The sequence below is a fragment of the Struthio camelus genome, chromosome 7 (genome assembly GCF_040807025.1).
Source record: "Struthio camelus isolate bStrCam1 chromosome 7, bStrCam1.hap1, whole genome shotgun sequence".
Taxonomy (NCBI): domain Eukaryota; kingdom Metazoa; phylum Chordata; class Aves; order Struthioniformes; family Struthionidae; genus Struthio; species Struthio camelus.
In genome coordinates, this window is record NC_090948.1 from 42538292 (window position 1) to 42559321 (window position 21030).

At 44.1% G+C, this 21030-nt stretch overlaps 1 protein-coding gene across 4 annotated transcripts in view; it reads right to left on the minus strand.

The window, feature by feature from the left end:
- The window catches only part of PRKG1 (protein kinase cGMP-dependent 1), a 543168-nt gene that overhangs the window by 116523 nt on the left and 405615 nt on the right, over positions 1–21030 (minus strand). The window lies entirely within an intron of this gene.

The window sequence follows — 21030 nt, forward strand, 5'->3', positions numbered from 1 at the left end:
TAAGAGTAGATACAGTTTAGTAGTCTTTTCCTTCTGCAGGAAGATGTGGTACTACAAAAACTTCATGACAACAGGTCAAAGAATGCTGAAAATTTAAGTGAAAATGAAGAAGAAGAAGAAAAAGACAATTACTTTCTATCCAAGACCAAAAGAAGCTCAGCTACTTACTTGGTAAGGTCTCTGTCCCAGCCTGGTACCAAAGCCATTCAGGGGGTGCAGAACACAGGTGTGAGAATTAGAAATGAACATATCCATACACTAATGTATTTTGTAGATTTTTACCTAGATGATCCTAAGGTGATCATGACTGATCCTTCAGTCAGAGTTACCTTCGCGTGAACTCTCACATTCCGAAGCCACCTAATAGGATGGACGTCTTAATTTGGAAGAAATTTCAACAACTTCTTTTGGATGTCACTACAGGCAACAGTTTTAAAAGAAAACACTAAAAAAACATAAAATGGATTTAAATCCCACAGACAAAAAGTCAAGCCAATGAAACCATCATCCCTCTCTCCTTATTCAATGCTTAGCCCCTCTTGCCAAGTTTCTGTTCTTTTTAATGCTTTGTGGTGTCTCTTTGTTTGAAAGAAGTAGAAGACTCATATTATTGCATAATTCAAGACAACTTCTCTGTGAAGTTTCCAAACATCTTGTATCTAAAATTACATTATGGAGCAGGAAAATAAAGTAACATCTAGGACGATTAGCCTGCTACGAGGATTAACCTGCTGTAAAAGCCATTATCATCTTTGTAAGATCATGGCAAAAAATATTCTAAAATGTTCGAACTTCTCCATTCCGTAACTGAAAACATTTTTTCACTTAACTATAATATGATTGAGGAAATAGTGGAATTTAGCACGTGCCTTAAAGATGTGCGTTTTATAGCTCTAGACTTCGGAAATCAGGAACTTGATTTTACAAAGCCCAGAGGCTGGGAAAAAAATTGAATTTGATAGTAATATAAAAATTACAGGAATTTAAATCTCTGCCAGCCCCTTTAGCTGTTGCAGTGAAATTGCTTCATTAGTGAAGATCTGGCATATGAACATTTGTTTCAGCTTGAACAAACCTAAGTATAAAATGAAATGAAGGCCAGCCACGGCCTGAGCGTCCCCTCTAAGCGGGGGAGAGGTAGCACGGGGGCAGGAAGAGAACTCTGGATATTGGGGATCTCAAAGCTCTGCAGCTAGCTGGCATGCTCAGGATACAGCAAAAACAGACATGTTATCTTTACCTGGCCAGGAGAGCTAAGGAGCAGCATGAAGATGATACACATGCCTTTCCATAACTATCTGCTGTGCTCCAACAACCAGTTTTTCCCCCCTCTTCTGTGTCACTCCTTTTTGCAGTGATCTTTTAATCTCAAGTGGCATATAGCAAACGCGTCCTAGTCCTTCATCTTAGAAATCTGCTCATCTTATGAATAAGCTTTTTTGCCTTTTCTTTTTTCTTTTTTCTAATGTAAGCACTCTCAAACCACTGAAAACAGTTGCACTGAGTCCAGCAGCTCAATATTACCCCATCAGATTGCTGTACTTTTGATGATTGACCTTCTACTGGCAGCACATCTCCTGAGAGCATTATTAACATCTTTAAACTGGTCACAACCAATTTATACTTCAAAAAAGTTAAAGCCTACAGAGACCTCAGTAACAGGCATATATAAACATGGGAAGTTCATTATTGCAATCAAATGAGCACTTTCTAGGCATTCTAACAGTGAAGACTTGTGTATTTCCTAATGATAGCAGTAACGATTTATTACGTCTGATAGTACTTCTCAGTCAGAAGAGGGCATCTCAGAGCAATGCTCAAGAGGCATCCTAATCATGTCGCAGCTGGGCATGCAAAACACTTTCACTGTGGAAGACCTCACCGCGCTTCCAAGCCTTCCCGAGTGTTTCATTATTAGCGCTTCACTGGAGCCCTGAAGCTGTGGTCGAGACTGGTGTGCTAGGGGCCAGACAAACCTCTGCAGATGTCTGCTCTCCAGTTCTAGGTAGCCTGGTCAAACCACGGATACAGGACAGCAATAACTGCAGCAACAATCTGACTGAGTAGGTGCGATATCTGTAGAACAGCTTTGTAATTATGAAAGATACACGAAAACTCTGGAGAGTTTGCCATATGAACGGCTATGAAGGCGTCCTGGAGAGAACTTCCACATAGAAAAGCTGCAGGATTAGGCACAACGTGGAGATGGGGTTTGGAAGAGAATGAAATCCACCTTAGAAAAATGGGGAATGGGCAGATTGGTACTGCCAGGCAGAAAGAAGAAACTAGTGGGGAAGACTACATATATTTAATTGTAGTCACATTGGCAGTCAGTCTATACAAGATATCTACACAAGGCATCAAAGAAACAGCTGAGGTTCCTGCTTGCAAGGGAGATAAATCCAGAAATGAGCTATAAGGCATCAGTACAGAGATGATTAGCTGAAGTTACAGTAAACAGAGAAAAAGATGAGAAGCAGGGAACAACCACTGTGAATCCCTGCACACAAAGCTGAGTAACAGATATGGATTCTCCACAGCATATAATAAGAAGAAAGTAATAGATACCAAGAGAAGATAATGGTTGACAGTTCTGAATTTAAATGACAACTCAAAAAGGAGAAAAATTGATTGCAGGTCTTGGGTTTAGATTATGAATGGTTAGAGTGGCTAACAGAAGACTTACACTGGAGTTCACAGAGTAGAAGCCAAAAAGAGGAAAGGAAAAGGAAGAAAAAATCTATGCATTTAGGATTGTGCATGGACATGCATTTGGACATGGCCATGAGCAATGTGATCTGATTAGACCTGTTTTGAGCCAGGGGTTGGACTAGATGATATCTGGAAATCCCTTCCAACCTAAATTATGATCTGATGATTCTGTAACATCGGAAAAGCTTTCCCAACAACTTTCATTATCCCAACAGCTTTCAATATACTAAACGTCATCACTGATCAGAAGAAAGGAAGAGGAGGCAGTAGCTTGGGAAGGAGGCATATCTCTCAAACAGGGGAGATCAAAGCATGTTTGCCTAGGACGGGATAAGATCTAAGAGAGAGCAAGAAACAAAGGGAAAGGATAAAGCAAGACACAGATCAGAGAAGGGACAAGATAGGCATTAAGAGGGACCACAGCGATGACCTGGCAGGTTAGAAGAGAAGATCAGCTGAGAAGGAGGAGGACAAGGTTGCCAGTGGGACATGGGAGAGCAAATCAGGAGAATTAGAGCTTCTCAGTTTTCTCTTAGGAGAAAAACAGTGAGATATTGGATGGAAAACGCAGTAGCAAGCTTGATGAATGCCTATCAGGGAATGAAAAGACACCTGGGACTCTGTTGTTTAGCTAGAGAGACGGCAGAACTGGGAAGACGGTAATCCCACTTAAAGGAAATCAGCCTGGCCACAGGATCCCTGCCAGAGCAGTTTGGCAGCACAAGAGCACATGGATTTGTGGATAAGGACCTTGTGAACAGAGGGACAAGAAGAGAGAGAAGGTATGGAGCCTTCAATATGCTGAGAATCAACCTCTGCACTGAAAACTGGCCCACGTGGAGCAAAGGAGAAGCCCGGGCAATAATGATAAGGGCCGGCTGGGAGGTGCGGTGGCCAGGGCTGAAGACAAGACCAGACGACTGGGGGCAACGCAGGAAGCGTGCCTTGTGAATAGCCTTTCTGGGGAAAGAAGGAATGGAAAGAGGGCTGTGGGAAGATGGAATGATGCGTCTTTGGCAACGCATCACGGATGCGAGCGGAACCTGCCAGGCCCGGCTCTCCCCGGGGTGCCTTGCTCAGCTTCCCTGCCCAACTCCCAGTGCAGCTGCAGCACCCAGGGCTGAGCGCATCCCTGCCGCACCCCTGCCTCCTCTGCAGGAAGCCTCGGCACTTGCTAGCACCTAATGGAGAAGAGTTTTGGAGGAGATAAGCGTAACCTCGCTCTTCTCCCCACTTTAGTCCTCATGAAACCAAATTTTCCTGGTTATCTCATCCAACGAAGAATACTGACTTCTTATTCCAAAGCAGTCCTAAATGCAAAACAACAGATGATGCAACCAATCAACCCATTACTTTCTTTTCCCCCCATGAGAAGAAGCTTGCAGTTCAAGCTGAGATATGCTGACAGCCCTGGGACATCCCCAGCTCCCTACCAGCCAAACACCTAATAGCAGAGCCAACCTGATGTCTAGGCTTAAGAAGGGCAGACAATTCAGCGGCGAGAGAGGCGGCATGGTCTAGTCTATCATGTAAAAAGCCAGAAACAAAGGATTAATCCCAACGCTGAGGCTGGTGTCCTCTTTCACCTTCATCAAATCAGGCAGCCTGATGTACTAAAGAAAGCTTAGAGGGTCTCAATTTTTAAAAAAAAACAGGCCCGTCTTATTCGGGCAGCTTACTTGCATCCAATTTTAAAAGTATTTGGCAGAGGATGGAGGGAATAACCCTGTGATAAACATGAATACTACATAAATACTTCTCTAAAATATTGCATAAAAGTTGAGGCTTACAAAAGTGCCCGCTATCCTTCTTAAATATTTCCTCCTTAAAAGTCATCAAATAAATACGCAATCCCTTTATATTCATTTCAATCAAAACAGCACAACTAGCTAAAGACAGGTTGTGATTTTAAGTTCATTTGTACCTGAACTGCTCTGAGCATCAACAAGGAGCAGCAATTGCTTTTGCAGCTGTCCTATAATTTTCAGCCTTTTGTATCACTCCCCTTTCTTCACACCTCATTAAAACATGCAGTACATAGACTTCAGTGCAGAGGGTATTTTTCCTATCTGGGTACATGCCTCTCAGGAAAAAAGAAAAGAAAAGAAAAGAGAAAAGAAAAGAGAAAAGAAAAGAGAAAAGAAAAGAAAAGAAAAGAAAAGAAAAGAAAAGAGAAAAGAAAACTGCTGAAAACCACTGTCTACCGGGGCACTGTGGAGTGCAATAAACCTTTCTTTAAGTCCTGTTAGCAGGTTTTTGCACTATTTCAGCTATGAAGGTTAGAGCCGAACTTGGCAGCACGGCTTTCCTTCCCGGGACAGGCTGGTCCACACTGTTCCACACCATCCGCATAGTTATCGTCCGACCCTTGGTAAATAAAACCCGGTCTGAAAGAGTAAATGTAAATTCAGCTTAAAAATGGAAATGCCGAGTGAATATTTCTAAGGGCCACTGATAATATGACTTATCCTAGTAAAATATGAGTAGGTCGTTAAGCGCCTGCAGATAAGGAGCATTCCTGAATAATGCTGCATTGAGCAACCTGAATCTTTTGTGTTAAATAAACAGGCACCTCAGCTAGGCACTTACATCAACATTAAAGAAAAATAATATGTTCTCTTAGTTAAAAAAATAACACTAAAAGTCTGGTTTTAAACATTTATTACGTTAGCCAAACACAAAGGTAATGACCTTTGCAGACCAAGTTCTGATGCTGTAACAAGAGTGCTGCAATGTGTTTAGAAAGCTATGCTCAGGTTTCTTGCTTGCTTAAAATAAAATCTGACTTTGTTTAGCGATAATACAGTCTATTTATTTTTAAATGTTAAAACACTAAGGATGGTATTTCCAGCCAGCCTCCAAGGTCCCAGTAGTTACACTGGTTCCAGCTTCCCTTTTAGGACCCTGCTGATGTCGGATGGCTGTCAGGCACACGCAGCAGCAACAAGTAGTTACTCAAAGGCACTGAGCTCTTAGAAGCTTAACTGTATCATTCGCATCAACAGTCAGTTCAACTTATTTCAAGTTCAGAGGCCGTAGCTCAAAACGGAGCCTGATTTTACACCACCGGCATGAACAGCCCTGCTGCAAAGACGCTTAACGGGAGGACTGATCTAGTCTAGGACTTAAAAAGTAGCCCTGACGGCAAGCATTAATTTCGAAGTGGGACTCCGGTAGACTAACGACTGTCAAGAAATAGGAACAGTTCATGCTGGGGGGGGGGAAGATGAAAAAAGGAAAAACAAACCTTAAGAGACCTGGTCTAGTGGTCTTGCACTACCACCTGACCCAGAGGTACTTCTCTTTGGGCACTAATGCCCTTTTTGGGAACAGTGGGCACTATGCATCAACTCCTGGCCTTTTTGCAGAGACTATGACGTTGCCAACACAGGTAACGCTTTCAGTTCACGCAGATAGTAGGAATTCATTTGAAGTCACGAGTTTGCAGGACGTCCAAGCACACTTCCGATAGTTTGCAGGGCTGACAGCCGTGTTTGCAATCTCCAATGGTTAGGCCTGTTCAAAGCGCACAAGTGAAAAGCTTCCCGCTCTGTAAGAGATCCGCGACAAGCTGAAAGCCAACCGAAAAGCCAAAAGTCGGCCTTTAAACTAAAGAGGTAGGTGTAATAAATACAGGTTTATTACCACATCAGTTATCAGGATGCTACTACCTGTTCACAGTTTCTTTGCAGATGACCACACGTACGCTTTTTTCACAGTGACAGACTGGGATGGTTAACCCAGTTGGATATCGTCATATACCTACATGGAAATGATTTCTTTCTTTGGTTTATTAGCTAGACTGCTCCTATGCTCTGATTATTATTATTATTATTATTATTATTATTATTATTATTATTGTTATTATTTAGCTGCAGGACACAGCACCTACATAAACACACACTGTGTTTTCGGCAGCAATTTCCAGCTGTTTACCTATCATTCTCCCATGTGATGAACAGTGTGATACTTGCTCCTCTGCTGAAAACATCTTTAGGACATAAAATGAACAACCTGCTAATGACTAATGCATTGGAGAAACGGGAGCCACTTCCTTAACAAACAAAAGCAACAGTGAAAAGAGCATTTTTGTTGCGTTTCTTGCTGAACAGTTTTCCCTGGTGCTTCCTTGCAATGCCCCCTTAAGTATTTCCTTCTGCCCCCGTTCTCCAGAGCCTGGGTTCACGCGTGCGCTTGCGGAGTTATCCAGCTCTCCGTTTGCAGCAGCTTCCTGCGCCTCGGGCATCCGGGATGGCCTGCCGCCTCCGCAGCGCCTTTTGGGATACATCAGCGCTGCAGATGGGCACATCGGTGGGCAGAGATTTGATGGAAAATAAGCAGGTTCTGCAGCCCCGGGGATATCGGCAGGGCCACAGGCAGGGGATGCAGCCGAATATAAATACAGCTAAACAGCAGGAGGAAACAGCTATTTCTGTTTGCTTCGTTAAGTTTTGCGTGGGAAGCGCCAGGGCAAACTCAGGTCTGGAGAGCTGTTCGGTCTCCTGCCCCTTGGCGAAAACATGAAGTCGTTTCTAATGAAGGGCACGTGGCCCCGAAACTTGGCTCTATTTTTTTTTTTTTTTTTAGCTAATAAAGGGACGACACCGCAAGCCAAGACACTTGGTTCAATCATTTGGTCGTTCATTTGCAAAAATGCTGCTCAAGGCAGGCCGCCCCGTGTGCAACACGCTGCAACCTTGCATGAGTGAGGGTATCAGATTCTCCGCTCTGCCCTTTGCAAAGGCAGCTGAGAGGCGTTTTCGGGACGAATTACGTTACTCCTCTACAACTCCGCCACGGAGCAAGATCAGAGCCCATCGCCAAACATACTCCTCAAGCAAAACAAGCAAGCGAGCAAGCAAAAAAGCCCAATTGAGTATTCCAGGCTCAGACATATTCTTAAACTAAGGGCTGTCGAAGAGGGCATTGCTGTTTGGATCTTTTATTATCAATTCAAACGAGTGTTACTTGAAAAGGGTGATCTCAAAACGGTCATTAAATCTCGTAAAGTTCCTAACCAAACGGAACTAAAGAAGCTTTCGCACAGACAGCTTAGCCGGTTCCCGTCGGATCAGTATTTCATGCTTAATTTTAAGCATCCCCATGGCTGTTAACTATGTTACTTAATAGCTGGACAGATGTCACGTAAAAGCCGGAGAACAGATATTCAACGCCAGGCTTTCCACCGGTAGCAGTCGCGCTGAGGCTTTTTTTTTTTTCGGTCCCGTGGGAAATAAAGTCAGTGCCTCCGAGCGGGCTTTGGTTGACCTCCATTAGCCTACTAAAAGTTGGGCATCGTGTCCGGGCCAGCTGCTTGCGTGTTACGAAGATGACCTGGCATCTCGAGGCGGGTGATTGCGGATCTGTCTCAGCACAGCACGAATCATCCCCGGAAGGACCTCGATCTCTGCCAATGCTAGAGAGACCTATAGGCCACTGGCCCTTAGGCCAAACGCGGTAGGAGGTGCAGCCCTCCGTAAAGTCATTACAGATTTGAACGGACACAGACTATTTCTGGGTGTTGCAGGACTCTATAATCCATCTAACTTCCGTTGAGTTAAAATTTATTCAGTTCTAGTGCTGCTAGACAGTATTTCTTTCTTTATACTCGTGATCCAGCAGCAAAACCAGGGTCGCCTGGATTCCTGGCTCATTTTAGTTAGGAGATAATCTGTTGCCAGTGCCTGTGCTGAAAAATTTTAGGGTCATGGTCCTGACCTACAGGAGAGTTTGGAAAGGGAACCAGGTTGTTCAAGGGCTATGCCTACTTACATGCTAGTTACGGAAAAGTAATCTTAAAAAGAGCAAATCTGTAATTGTAAAGGTTCCTTTTTCTCGCCACAGAATAACCCGGACAACATAAATTACATCAAAATGTGAAGGAACCATTCATAATACTCAACATGAAAATAAGAAGACTAAAAAATAACAAATTATTAGAAATATAGACTAAATACAAACCTGTACCAATTTGTTCTTCCAAGGATGGAGGTCTACCATTACTATACAATGTAAATGATGTAAATGATGATTGTGTTCAAATCACCGGGTATTTTAAATGTCCTCCTCCCTGTATTTAAATTGCTCAGCATTCAGAATTAAAGCTCTTACAATATTTTATTCTCTATTTTTAGAGCTGGGATTATTTCAATGTGCTTCTGTAAGGAATGCCTTATTCTCTTTGAATCACGAGGCTTAACAGTAAATATTCTACATTATGACGATGCTTCATAGCGCTCACGCAATGACTAGGCATTGCATCATAGCACAGAGTTCCTGTGCCTGCTTGCTGGAAGAAGAAAATAAATCACTTTTCAATAAATGAAATTTTTAGAAACGATCACAGAATCACAGAATCACAGAATCGTTTAGGTTGGAAGGGACCTCTGGAGATCATCTCGTCCAACCTCCCTGCTCAAGCAGGGTCACCTAGAGCATATTGCCCAGCATCACATCCAGACGGGTTTTGAATATCTCCAGCGAAGGAGACTCCACCACCCCTCTGGGCAACCTGTTCCAATGCTCTGTCACCCTCACAGTGAAGAAGTTTTTTCTCAGGTTCAGTCAAAAACGATAGTCATTGTAAGAGAGTCACAAGCCTGACACAAAAGGCCAAAGCCGTCGCTGCTACAAAGAGAACAAGAGACTTGAAGAGGAGCCACGTCCCGTTGACCGAACCCGAGTTGGCCGATAAATGAAGCCCTGTGCGAGGGGTATCCTGGGGCGGGGGCATAAATAAGCCTAATTTTTTGAATGCCATCGAATTTGATGAGGCTGAAGGATGTACTCAGACACGTTTCAAGATATGCCTAACTGCATTAAAAAAAAAAAAAACAACGGGGGAGAGGGAGAGCGAAAGCTTTGCTCTTTTTTCCCCAATGATCCCATATTGCTGTAAACCTGCTCTGAGGGTTGGCTCACGTGAACTATCTTGTCTGCATCACGGGCAGCTACGCAAAACAACGGGCAGCTGGTAAGCTCATCCTTAGCTTACCCTGAAGTAATTCAGACTTGTGTCTCTACAGTCCAGTTCCGCACAACGCTCGGGAACCTGAGCACAGCTAGAGGGAATACGCTGAGTGAAGCATTTTCTCAAGAAGATGGGTGATTTCCTCTGGAAGTCTTCTACAGGGAGTGTGTCCTCTCCCTGTTCACTCGTTTGTTTTGGATTATATGTGTGTGTATGTGTGTGTGTATATATATCTATGTACAGTTATTTTTTTTCAACTGGAAATGTTTTGAATAAGCATTTCAGCATTTTGAAATTTTGAAGGAAAACGCATCGTCACTTTGAAATTTGAAGATACAATGCTTGGATTCAAATGTCAGCAATTTTGTTTACAAAAGTAAAAAATCTAAAATGCTACAATTTTAGGACAGAAATCTTCCCCCTCCCCCATTTCATAGTGAAGAATGTATTCTCTGCAAATTCTCTGCCAAAAAACCTTAGAAAGGGCAAAAAGGGAGAGTTCGGAGGACTGAACCAGCACCAGGACAAGCCTGCAGCACTCCCAGGCTATTTTACCTTCTCCAGAGGAGAAAAGCGAATTGCAACCAGAGGTTTACACTCTTTCAAATGAGCAAGTACTGTCAGGTTGATCCCCACAGTCATTTCCACCACTAACCAGTTGCAGTCCCCCGGGGTTGATACGAGAGGATACACCCCCGAATCACGTCGTTTTTAAAATTGAACAAGAACCTACACTTTATGGTTGAGCAGCGCAATAGCAGCTTGGATATCTGGCAAAAAGCAACAGCATAATACCTCAGCGTTCGCGGTATTTCCTGTTTCAACAATAAGGTTTCTTTCAAGTTCCAAAGGAGCGGCAAGGCAAAAAGAAATGAGAAGAACCATCAGAGGCGTTCACTGCAACAAGCGCAAGCAAAGAGCTCCGTACCAATAAAACCCGTGTAATCCTGCTTTCCTCCATCTGGCAGAATCTTCTTGCCCCATGTTATATACATTTTTAGCTCAGTGGGAGTTGCTCCGAGTGCGACTGTGGGACTGCATCCCCAAAGCAAGGCAAAAGCACAGTGCTAGCTCCCAGGGTGCGAGGCAGCTACAAAACAGCCCCAACTATTAATAATGGGAGTTCTTATAAACTAATGATTAATATCGCTAAGGCTCCAAACAACCCGATTGTTTCTCAACTTCATTTGAGCCACGAGGTTGGCGCTGAGCATGACTTTACTGTAGAAACTGAAGCAACTTCATTTATATACTGAAAACTAGTAGTAAACCAGGCGTTTTGAATTTGCTATTGTCTCCTAAAGGTCATATTTCAAGAAAAATTGAAGTGTTTAATCATCTCTTTTTCCTTCTGAACGCAACGTTTACCGTTGTTCAGCTGCAGCATTTTTTTTATTCGGCTTGGTTATAAAATAGGGCTCCATCTGATTTCCCAGTCGATTGCACCAAGATTCGAGAAATTTTGAAGCAAGATACTTGACAGTGGGAGATCAAGCGGTCAGAAAGCCCCGATTCGTATCTCATTGCTCTCATCATCTAAACACAGACGCTGCACGAGACCTCCTGGGTATCATTTCTAACACCTCTTACTGCCAGAGCCTACAAGACAGTTTCAACAAGTAACACGCAACCAGAAGCGAGATATTTGATATTTGGATGGCGTACTTTAAAATGTCTTTATTAGCACAGCAGGGAGAAGACACTGGCAAGCCATAATTGCCTCCAAGCTAGCTTCCCTTGGGAAAAATACTTGGCATAAAATATCCAGGGTCAGCCACATTCGGAGAACATCACACCACCAAAAGCTGCCTCAAAACTCAAGGTTGCCAGAGCAGGGTACCAAAAAATCTGATGCGTCACTCCCATTCTCCTAACTCCCTCCAGTTGGACTACGTTGCAACTGCTCCGCTTGCTGTATCGTTCGCGTCCTAAAGACGCCCTTGGCATATGCAAGCTTGAAGGAGCAAAGCTCGTATACCTCGCCTGGTGGCCCAAACGTGAAAAGCCTTCCTGGCTTTCAGACAGCAACAGGAAAGTCAAGCCACAGGGTTCAACAGCGATGTTATTAGCTTTCTGTATCACCAGTATCTGAATCAGTAAAGATCAAACTATTGGCTGAACAGCCGTTCGCCAACAGAACGATACTGCAGAATGATACTGCAGCCCATTATCTCTCGCTCCAGAATGTTTTTATCTAAAAAGACTACTTCACGGCAAAGAAAAAGTGAGGCCACGTTGAAGAGGTCTTACTGAATTGTTTAGGATGCCACAAGCGGTAAACATCCTAAAGGAAAAATTATTATTTACCTTGTAAAAACTGCACACAAAAGAGCTTGTTGCCACATCTGTAGCCTCAGACAACAGACTCTTGAGCTATCTATCTGCAAATCAAACAGCCAACTGCACATTTAAGAACGAGGAGGCATCTCGGGAAAGGAGCAGATGGCTCGGCCAAAGCAAACAAAAGGCATTTCTTCGCATCCTGCGCAGTTAAACTGTGGAACTAATTGTCACAGAAGGTTGTGGATGATAAAAATGTGTGCAAGAATTCCAAAAGTGAATCAAAACAACATCAAAGATCATAAAACATAAAGCCACCGGCCCTGGTTCAGGATGTTCTTCAGCCCCAGATCCCTAAACTCTGGGAGGATATTCCCAGGCTGACCCCTGCTCCCCCTTTTAGGTATTTGTCACCAGCTGGTGTCAAAGAGAGGATGCTGGGCGAGATGGATGGAAGGATGCTTTTAGAAGCATCATGTCTTGCTCCGTCCCTCTGTCTCCTTCTCCCCCCGCCTCCCCCTAAGTCTCTATATAATGTTTGCCACAGTTGAGACAGATTTAAAAGGAACAAACTTATTTTTTCCAGGTAACAAACATGGATCCACATTTTCGCAACTGCATGTTAGAGCGTGCCTAACAAAAATCACTCTGGACCTTCCAGTTCATTTTAAGAGGCTTTGGATGAGTCCCTTAATTGAGAGCCTCTCGCCTGCCAGAAAACTTCCCAGAGCATTAAAGAGCTCTGGGCAACAAACAGAAGATGCTCAGAGCAAACTCCCGCAGGAGCCGATGTAATAGTGCAATGAATTTTATGAAGAATACATGTAGCGAAGAGTTTCTATTTGCAGAACTGGAGCAACTGTCTCAGCAACCATTATTTATTTGCAATAACGAAACGACACAAATTGCAATGGCCCTGAAGATTTTGTAACTGCCTTTGCAACAGGAGTATCTTCTTGGATATCAACACGCGAAATAACTCTGTCTCTGCAAGCGCATTTCACTGTTTGAGGATTTTGGGGCCGGGGCACGCCAACACCAGAAGCCAGTCACAGAATCACAGAATCACAGAATCACAGAATCGTTTAGGTTGGAAGGGACCTCTGGAGATCATCTAGTCCAACCTCCCTGCTCAAGCAGGGTCACCTAGAGCATATTGCCCAGCATCACATCCAGACGGGTTTTGAATATCTCCAGCGAAGGAGACTCCACCACCCCTCTGGGCAACCTGTTCCAATGCTCTGTCACCCTCACAGTGAAGAAGTTTTTTCTCAGGTTCAGATGGAACTTCCTGTGTTTCAGTTTCTGCCCATTGCCTCTTGTCCTGTTGCTGGGCACCACGGAGAAGAGGCTGGCCTCATCCTCTTGACACTCCCCCTTCAGATACTTGTACACGTTGATGAGATCCCCTCTCAATCTTCTCTTCTCCAGGCTGAACAGGCCCAGCTCTTGCAGTCTTTCTTCATAGGAGAGATGCTCCAGCCCTCTAATCATCTTGGTAGCCCTCCGCTGGACTCTCTCCAGGAGTGCCATGTCTCTCTTGTACTGGGGAGCCCAGAACTGGACACAGTACTCCAGGTGAGGCCTCACCAGGGCTGAATAGAGGGGCAGGATCACCTCCCTCGACCTGCTGGCAACACTCTGCCTAATGCACCCTAGGATCCCATTGGCCTTCTTGGCCACAAGGGCACACTGCTGGCTCATGTTTAACTTGTTGTCCACCAGCACTCCCAGGTCCTTCTCGGCAGAGCTACTTTCCAACAGGTCAGTCCCCAGCCTGTACTGGTGCATGGGATTATTCCTGCCTAGGTGCAGGACCTTGCACTTGCCTTTGTTGAACTTCATGAGGTTCCTCTCCGCCCACCTCTCCAGCCTGTCCAGGTCCCTCTGAATGGCAGCACAGTCTTCTGGTGTGTCAGCCACTCCCCCCAGTTTAGTATCATCAGCAAACTTGCTGAGGGTGCACTCTGTCCCTTCCTCCAGGTCATTGATGAATATATTGAACAAGACTGGGCCCAGGACTGACCCCTGGGGGACACCACTAGCCACAGGCCTCCAACTTGACTCTGCGCCATTCACCACAACCCTCTGAGCTCGGCCATCCAGCCAGTTCTCAAGCCACCTCACAGTCTGGAAAGGCCTCTCTCCGCTCGCCTGGAAATAGCTGCTCATTTTGATAATATTTAATTAACGGAGTGGTGTGCGCGTCACTTTTAAGATCAACCAGACCAAAGCGCCTCGGCGTCAATTCTCCTGACTCTAACTGTGGCCAGATGCCAGGAGGAAGAAAGGCTGCACCACGGGGAAGCATATGGTGACACTTTCTAGGTGCCACCTTGCCTCCTTGCTTCCGGCTGTCCGTGGCTTAGAGCTCTTACAGTCCAACACTGCTTTCCAAGAGCTTTTTGAAACCCTTAAAAAGCTTCTGACGTTCCCTTGCGTCTTGGGTTAAACAGCTGCACGCTGTCCCGCACGAAACAGCACCCCGCTCTGTTTTGCAACTGTTAGCTGAGCGTTTTGACACCCCCCCCAATTTCCTATATTATCAACAGCCATCAGCAATCAGTCCCTAGTCTCATTTTCGCTGCCTCTCGTGATATGACACGTGCACTTATCTACCTAATTAGCAGAAAGCTAACACAGGCAATAAGGCCATAACGGCTGAAATATGTTTAAAGACTGCCTAACATTTGTAATAAACGTAAAAAAGCTGGCGCAACGGGAGGAATAACTTCCGGGTGGCCTCTAGAGAGCGTACGCCGGATACGGGCAATCTCTGAGTTATTCACGCTGTATCGCAGAGGCTGAACACAAGAAGGGCTACAAAACCACTGGGTGGTAAAATTATGAATTAAAAGACAGTCCCCTTATTCAGCAACAAGGGCGACGGAGCGCTTCCCAGCTTCTCACCTCCCATAACACAAAGTAAAAATCCTCTTATCTTTAATTTCATTCACTTGTGTTATCACCACGCGAACCACTGCTTTGCTTCTAAGATGCTGGCGATGAGATTTATTTTTGTCCTCTCCAAGCAACGCCTCGCATAAGGGGGAACTTCATCCTGAGAGGGGCTCCTGGCTGGAAAACTGCATTCTCCTGAGCTGATCCTGTACCCTACGGCACCCTTTCTTGTCTTTTCCAAATGCCTTGGGAGCCGAGAAACCAAGGGGAACCGTGAATCTCCTCCCACCACAAACACTAGCGAGATGCTTTGCCTTCCCTTTTCAATCGCAGATCCCCATTACGGTTTTGCATCGCGATTTTGCCGTTTTCCCAGACCCACACCGTCCCTCAGGGGTTTGACACCTGCTTCACAAACGCTGACCGCTTCCAAGGGAAGGTACCAACGTGAACGACTGCTGGGTACTTAGCTGGGGCTGCCCCTCAATGCCAGTTAGCAGCTCGGGAAGAAGAGCGGCAGGTACCACGTGCGCAGTCAGGTCCTTCCATCCCCCCCGGAGAACCTCAGGGAACCAGAGGAGCGTGCTTCTGGCCAAGCGAGGCTCCAAAAACCTGTGACGAGTAGTTACATCGCCTTAAGACCGCTTCTGGTGTATAGCTACAAAGCAGGAACCAGAGGGACTTTGGAGGCTCTGTTCATGAGCCAGAATCACAGCTTCTTCTTGTAATATTTATGTTTCACGAGCCAACACCCCCAGGAGACGATGGGTCATTTTCACTTTCTGCTGCGACTAAAACACACAGATGCCTTTTATGCAGGCAGCCAGGCTCCACTAGCTTAAATCCATAATGCAGACAGCAGCGAAGGAAACTCTTTTAGCTGTAAACACTCAAAAGCCAAGACTCTCAGAGCAGGGCAGCGCAGAGCAGCGGAAGCCATCAGTGCGTAGTACAGCACGCGCCGTGGGAAAAACCCAAAATATTAGCACGTTCTCTTTGCAAACTAGAAACCGAGCCATATTGTCAAAAAAACCCGCCGTCTGCGATGAGGCTCGCGTTTGCCGTGTATCCACTCGTGCGGCTGCCTTGGTCTTGCTGCCAGGAAATTTCCCTGGGTAAAGAAACGCTTCTAAACCTCCATCCCTTTGTGTCTCAGGGAGAAAATTCAGGACAATTAGGTTAATAGGTCAGCAGAAGCTAAGATTTTAGCAGAAAGCACAGTCTCGGGAGCCAGCTGTCCAACCGAGATGAAACATTACGCTTATATCCAATGGTGAGCTCAGTCAAGGTTATTCCGACGGCTTTTGCGCACACAACTGCTCAGGCACAGCGAGGGCTCAGAGAAACGACGGGGCATTTAGCAAATTAAAGCTCGTTCCGAATGTCCCAACAGGTGACTCGTCATCAGCAGAAACGTGCGCGCCTCAACTGAAGGGGAAAATAGGAAACATTTGACAGCCAGGCACTGTGAAAAACAGCCTGTTTTACTGAGCGAGCAAAGATTAGTTTGAACGGAAGCCTCCGTTTTACCAAAAAAAAAAAAAATTAATAAAATAAAATAAAGCAGTAAAAGAGCCACGCCAGCTTGCCCTTTTCCTTTCCAGGATAGCCCAGTACACTGTGAAGTATGCGAGGCACTGAGTGGGGCGTTGAAAAGGGGGACGAGAAAAGGGAAAGAAAGAAGAAGGGTATTTGAACACGGCAGCAGGCAAAGCAGTTTCACTCTCCAGATTAGCTCTTCTCTAAGCGTTAAGAACCAGCCTCGTTCTCCCGCCACGCTATTATGTAAGCAGACTAAATACATCCTTGCAGTCCTTGTACAGCTCTTGGTGAAGGCTGGCACCAAGGCAGGTAGTTCAGGAACGCCGGGACTTAGGGAAGAGAATTTCTGGAATAACGGAAAAGAAGCAGGTGAGAAGTAAGATAGCAGGGTAAAAAAAGTGGGTCACTTACACAGGTTTCCAGGCTTGGACATTTTAAGTTTTTGAAGCAAACACAAATTCTTAGGATCTTATTTGGGAAACGAAGCAGCGTAAAGGTCGGTTTAGAAGCACCCACGCTACACTCACACAGAAATGACATTGGAAGTACAGCAAGGCTAAGGGCAGGAATATATTATTGGGTCCTCACCCCCTCCTATCATATTTACACCCATCTAATAAAAAGGATTTTTTTTCTGGAGGCGGGTTCATAACCCTGGCCACAGCAAGAGAAAACAACAGCATTAAAAAAAAAAAATTAAACAAATCAATAGCATTGCCAATACTCTAACGTCCTATTGATGTCTCGTTCTTGTCCGAACCATCAGCTCCTAGACCTTTTCAAAACGTTTAGGGATTATATTTACTTTCCACATTAATTTAGGAAAAAATAAAGCTGTGACATTGTCAGCTGCACTTCTGATTTACAGAAAAGCTAACATTTCCAAATGCATGATATCTTATTTTCAAAGCCATTTTTTCCTTATCCCATCTCTTCTTTTTACAGACAGTTGCCTCCACCCATAACAAGTCTGAAGACAAAATTCATCACCGCAGTTCGCGCTAGTTTAAGTGAGGGCGGAAATACAATATAAATTTTTTGGGTGGTCAGAAAATAAATTTTCTTTTGGGCACTACTACATATACAGATATATATTGCTTTCCCATTCATGCAATTTACCAGTGCACAAAACATATCAAAGATTTTGGGGTCCTTAAATATGCAAAACATAGCAAAGAGATTTGGGGGAATTAGAGGACAGATGGTTTCTGGTATGCTGGGAATATAACTGAACAGGAGCCTCTGGAGGTGGAGATATAAATGGGAAACAGCACAAGTTCTCTGGAACGTAGGAGGTGCTGGTGGGTCCTCTGAGAGACTAGCACCACCGTCCTCATTTTTAAACAATCCTGAGCGCAACAAAACAAATTCATCTGCTAGAGCAGGAAAAGGAGCTCAAACTATCATTGCCAGCAGTTTCTCAACCCAGCCTTCTCCCTAAAAACTGAAAAGCCAAATCCAGTCACAAACCCCATTTGATTGATGCATGAAGATTAGATCGCAATCATTTTTTTTTTTATTTTATGATACTCTTTCCATAGAGACCAGTCTACAGTCCCACTACGTTCCCATTTAGCAAGAGACAAGTGCATCCTTGAGGAGTTTGCTGTCTCTTTTTCAAGACGGAGAAGGACAAGAAAACAAGATAACAAAACTGTTATGTGGATATGTAATATTCACAGCACAGTGTGGATACCCAAGCTGGTGGCCACCAAGGCCCTATGCATTAGCAGGACGTTGCTCTCAGAGGCCCAGGAACCCCAAGATCTGGGTTTCTATCTAATGCATGACCCAAAGACCTGCCTTTCTTCCTCTCTCTGTTGAGGCATCTAAACACACCCACATTTTCCTCTTTAAAAATGGGAAAGAGCAGCAGAGAGCTGCCTGTGGAGGCAGCAACCAGTAGGTCTCATCTGAGAACCAGCCCTTGGTGAGTTCAGACAAGGAGGCAGGAAGGCTTTCCACATCCTCACGGCTTTTCCAATACGCATGCCTTAAAATAATTAAAACCCGTTGCCAAGAAATCATCTCCTCAAACCGGCTGTCACTGTGCGCCACCATTGCCCACTGTCAACTGAAAGTATTTTTCTCTTTGGCTTAATGAAATCACAAAACCTCTCGACAGCAAAACAAACGCCTGCGTGGATTTACGAATCCGCTCAAGAAGATGATGAACTCTAAAGCGCGGGAGTGGAAAAAAATAACAAAAAAACCCAAGGCATGTCATTATTTCCAAAGATAGATTACACGGATAAACGAGCAAACTACGGTTCTTCGGAAACAAAACTTTGTTTTAGCAACCCCTTTTTCAACCTCACCAATATACGTCTCAGTCACATCGAACTAGCTACCTCTGGTGGTAACTGCATTAAAAACACTCCTTTCAAAGACGCTCCCTTCAACACATACTATCATTTAGAAAAGGAAGAGCAAGACCAGGTAAAAAAATAAAAGGAATAGGACTAAGGAAAAAATTTAAAGTCCTAGTAGGCAAGCAAGGCGTCAAACGGCTCCTCCTTCACGTTGGCCTGTGGGAAACAGAATTTCTGAAGGAGAAAGGGCCTTTTCTTATGTTCCTAAAGATACGCTTCTCTGCCCTCTTTTCTTCCCCCGTCATTCTCCCCAAGACTGTCCGCCAGGCTGCAGACTGAACCCCGTTTTCCATCTAACCAAATGGCTGGATGGCCACTCTACACACAGCTACATGGGTAGAGGGTGCCGTATTGTACGTATTGTGTATATTCTTGTGCAACAACTTAGCCGTGCAAAACAGGGCTTATCGAGGGAGCACAACAGAGCGCGTAATTATAAGCTGCTTTCACTAAAATGTACATTAGCCGCAAAGTCGCATGGACTTATTTCCCCGGCTTTCCTTTGCCTATTTAAATGAATTCTGTCATCTCCCTGTTGCCAGAAATAATTGCTGTAGATGGTTTTATAGCTTTTTGCCAATTAAAAAAGATCACAATAAAATAACTGACTGCGAATAACATTTCTGAGTTATATATCGTTACACTGTAAATTACACATCTGCTATCTCCAGTGCAATTAGACAGGAAGGTAAGAGAACCATGTAATACTTGGGAGCCCTAAGTGTTCCTGTAAGATAATGCGGCTGATAATTTCATGACTTGTTTTGTTCCTGTCAGTGTGGAATGGGATACTGTGAAATAATGAGTGCCATCTGGTACAAGCGAGAAAAAGGGTATAATGTATATCATCGCTGGATTTCCATGTCAGTTCAAACGTTTCTATGAGAGCATATGAGATACTTGGGATCTGCACTCCTGCTGTGCAGCAATATGCAGAACGAAAACTGCAACTATTACTTTATATTGTCAGAAAAAACGTCTTTGAGTTGTTACTGCCTCCTACACGTCAGGAACTGCAACATTACATTCCGTTTTTTACTTTAACACATTTGCTACTGAGCATGTCTTACCAGGATTTAACGAAGCCATGGCTAAACAAATCCTAGAAAAGTTTTGAAAAATTATTCAAAGACGAAAAAGAAAATAGGTTAAAAATTTCCTCACGGTTATCTTCAACTGTCAGCCGCAAGCGTATTTTACACACATACTAGAAACATCCTGAAGGTTTACCATGACTGCTGAGCAACGATATCCTAGAAGATACTCACGTGCTAGTAATTTATCGAGTTGCTAGATGCTTTACAATAGCGTGTTTTCACGCTACTAAATTAAAATCTAGCTACAGAATAACTGAACTTACTAGAAACTGGATGAATAGTACTTCAGATATGCTGCCTTTAAACTAAAAAAAGGCTACGCTTTTGGGAATACGCCACCAATTATTGTTACGTTTCAGTTTAATTTCAGAAGAGCAAAGTTATTATATATGGAATATTTAAATATATGCAGATTAAGTACTTACTGCAAATTAAACAAGTTCAGTCTGCGCTGGGAGAACCACATTTGAAAGGCTGAGGAATTCTGGTCGTTGGGGCATTGTGCATTACTAGAACTGTTTAGGGATGATGCAAGGTATGAAATTCCTTTTTATTTCCCATATCTGCTCTTCCTCAAAAGATAATTTCTTGGGCACGCTGTTGCCTGCTCTCAGTACTGGACTGGGCATCTCAAGGTATTTAGTGCTTCTCTTAACACACCTGCTCTCAGGATCAAGTTTCCATGACAAGTCGTGCCCTTGATTACAAAAAAAAAAAAAAAAGTGATTCTAACTTATGTTTGTGGGGAAAAAACTTAAAAATGTAGCTCACTTCTTCCTTAGTATTAAAAAAAAGTAACCAAAACAAGGATACTTATTTTAATAACCACAGTATGTTAATATTTACGGATTTTCAGAGGCAAGACTTAAGAGTTTTGTGTGCTCGAGCAATCGTGCTGGACTCCCTGGCTGCCAGAAGTAGCACAAAAGTTGGGCTCCAAACATTTTGGCTTCTTCTTTCTGGAAGAACACCGATTTATGAGTGACTGAACATATTATCATGTATTATCACATACTATCAAGGAGATGTCCCATAGCTCATATGCAGAGAGAAGTACTCAGAATGGGACCAAGTGTTTGTCCTTTAAGATTAATGGGTGCCCCAGATTCCTGCTGTCCCAAAAGCACAAGTCTATTCTTATTCCTCCCTATGGAAA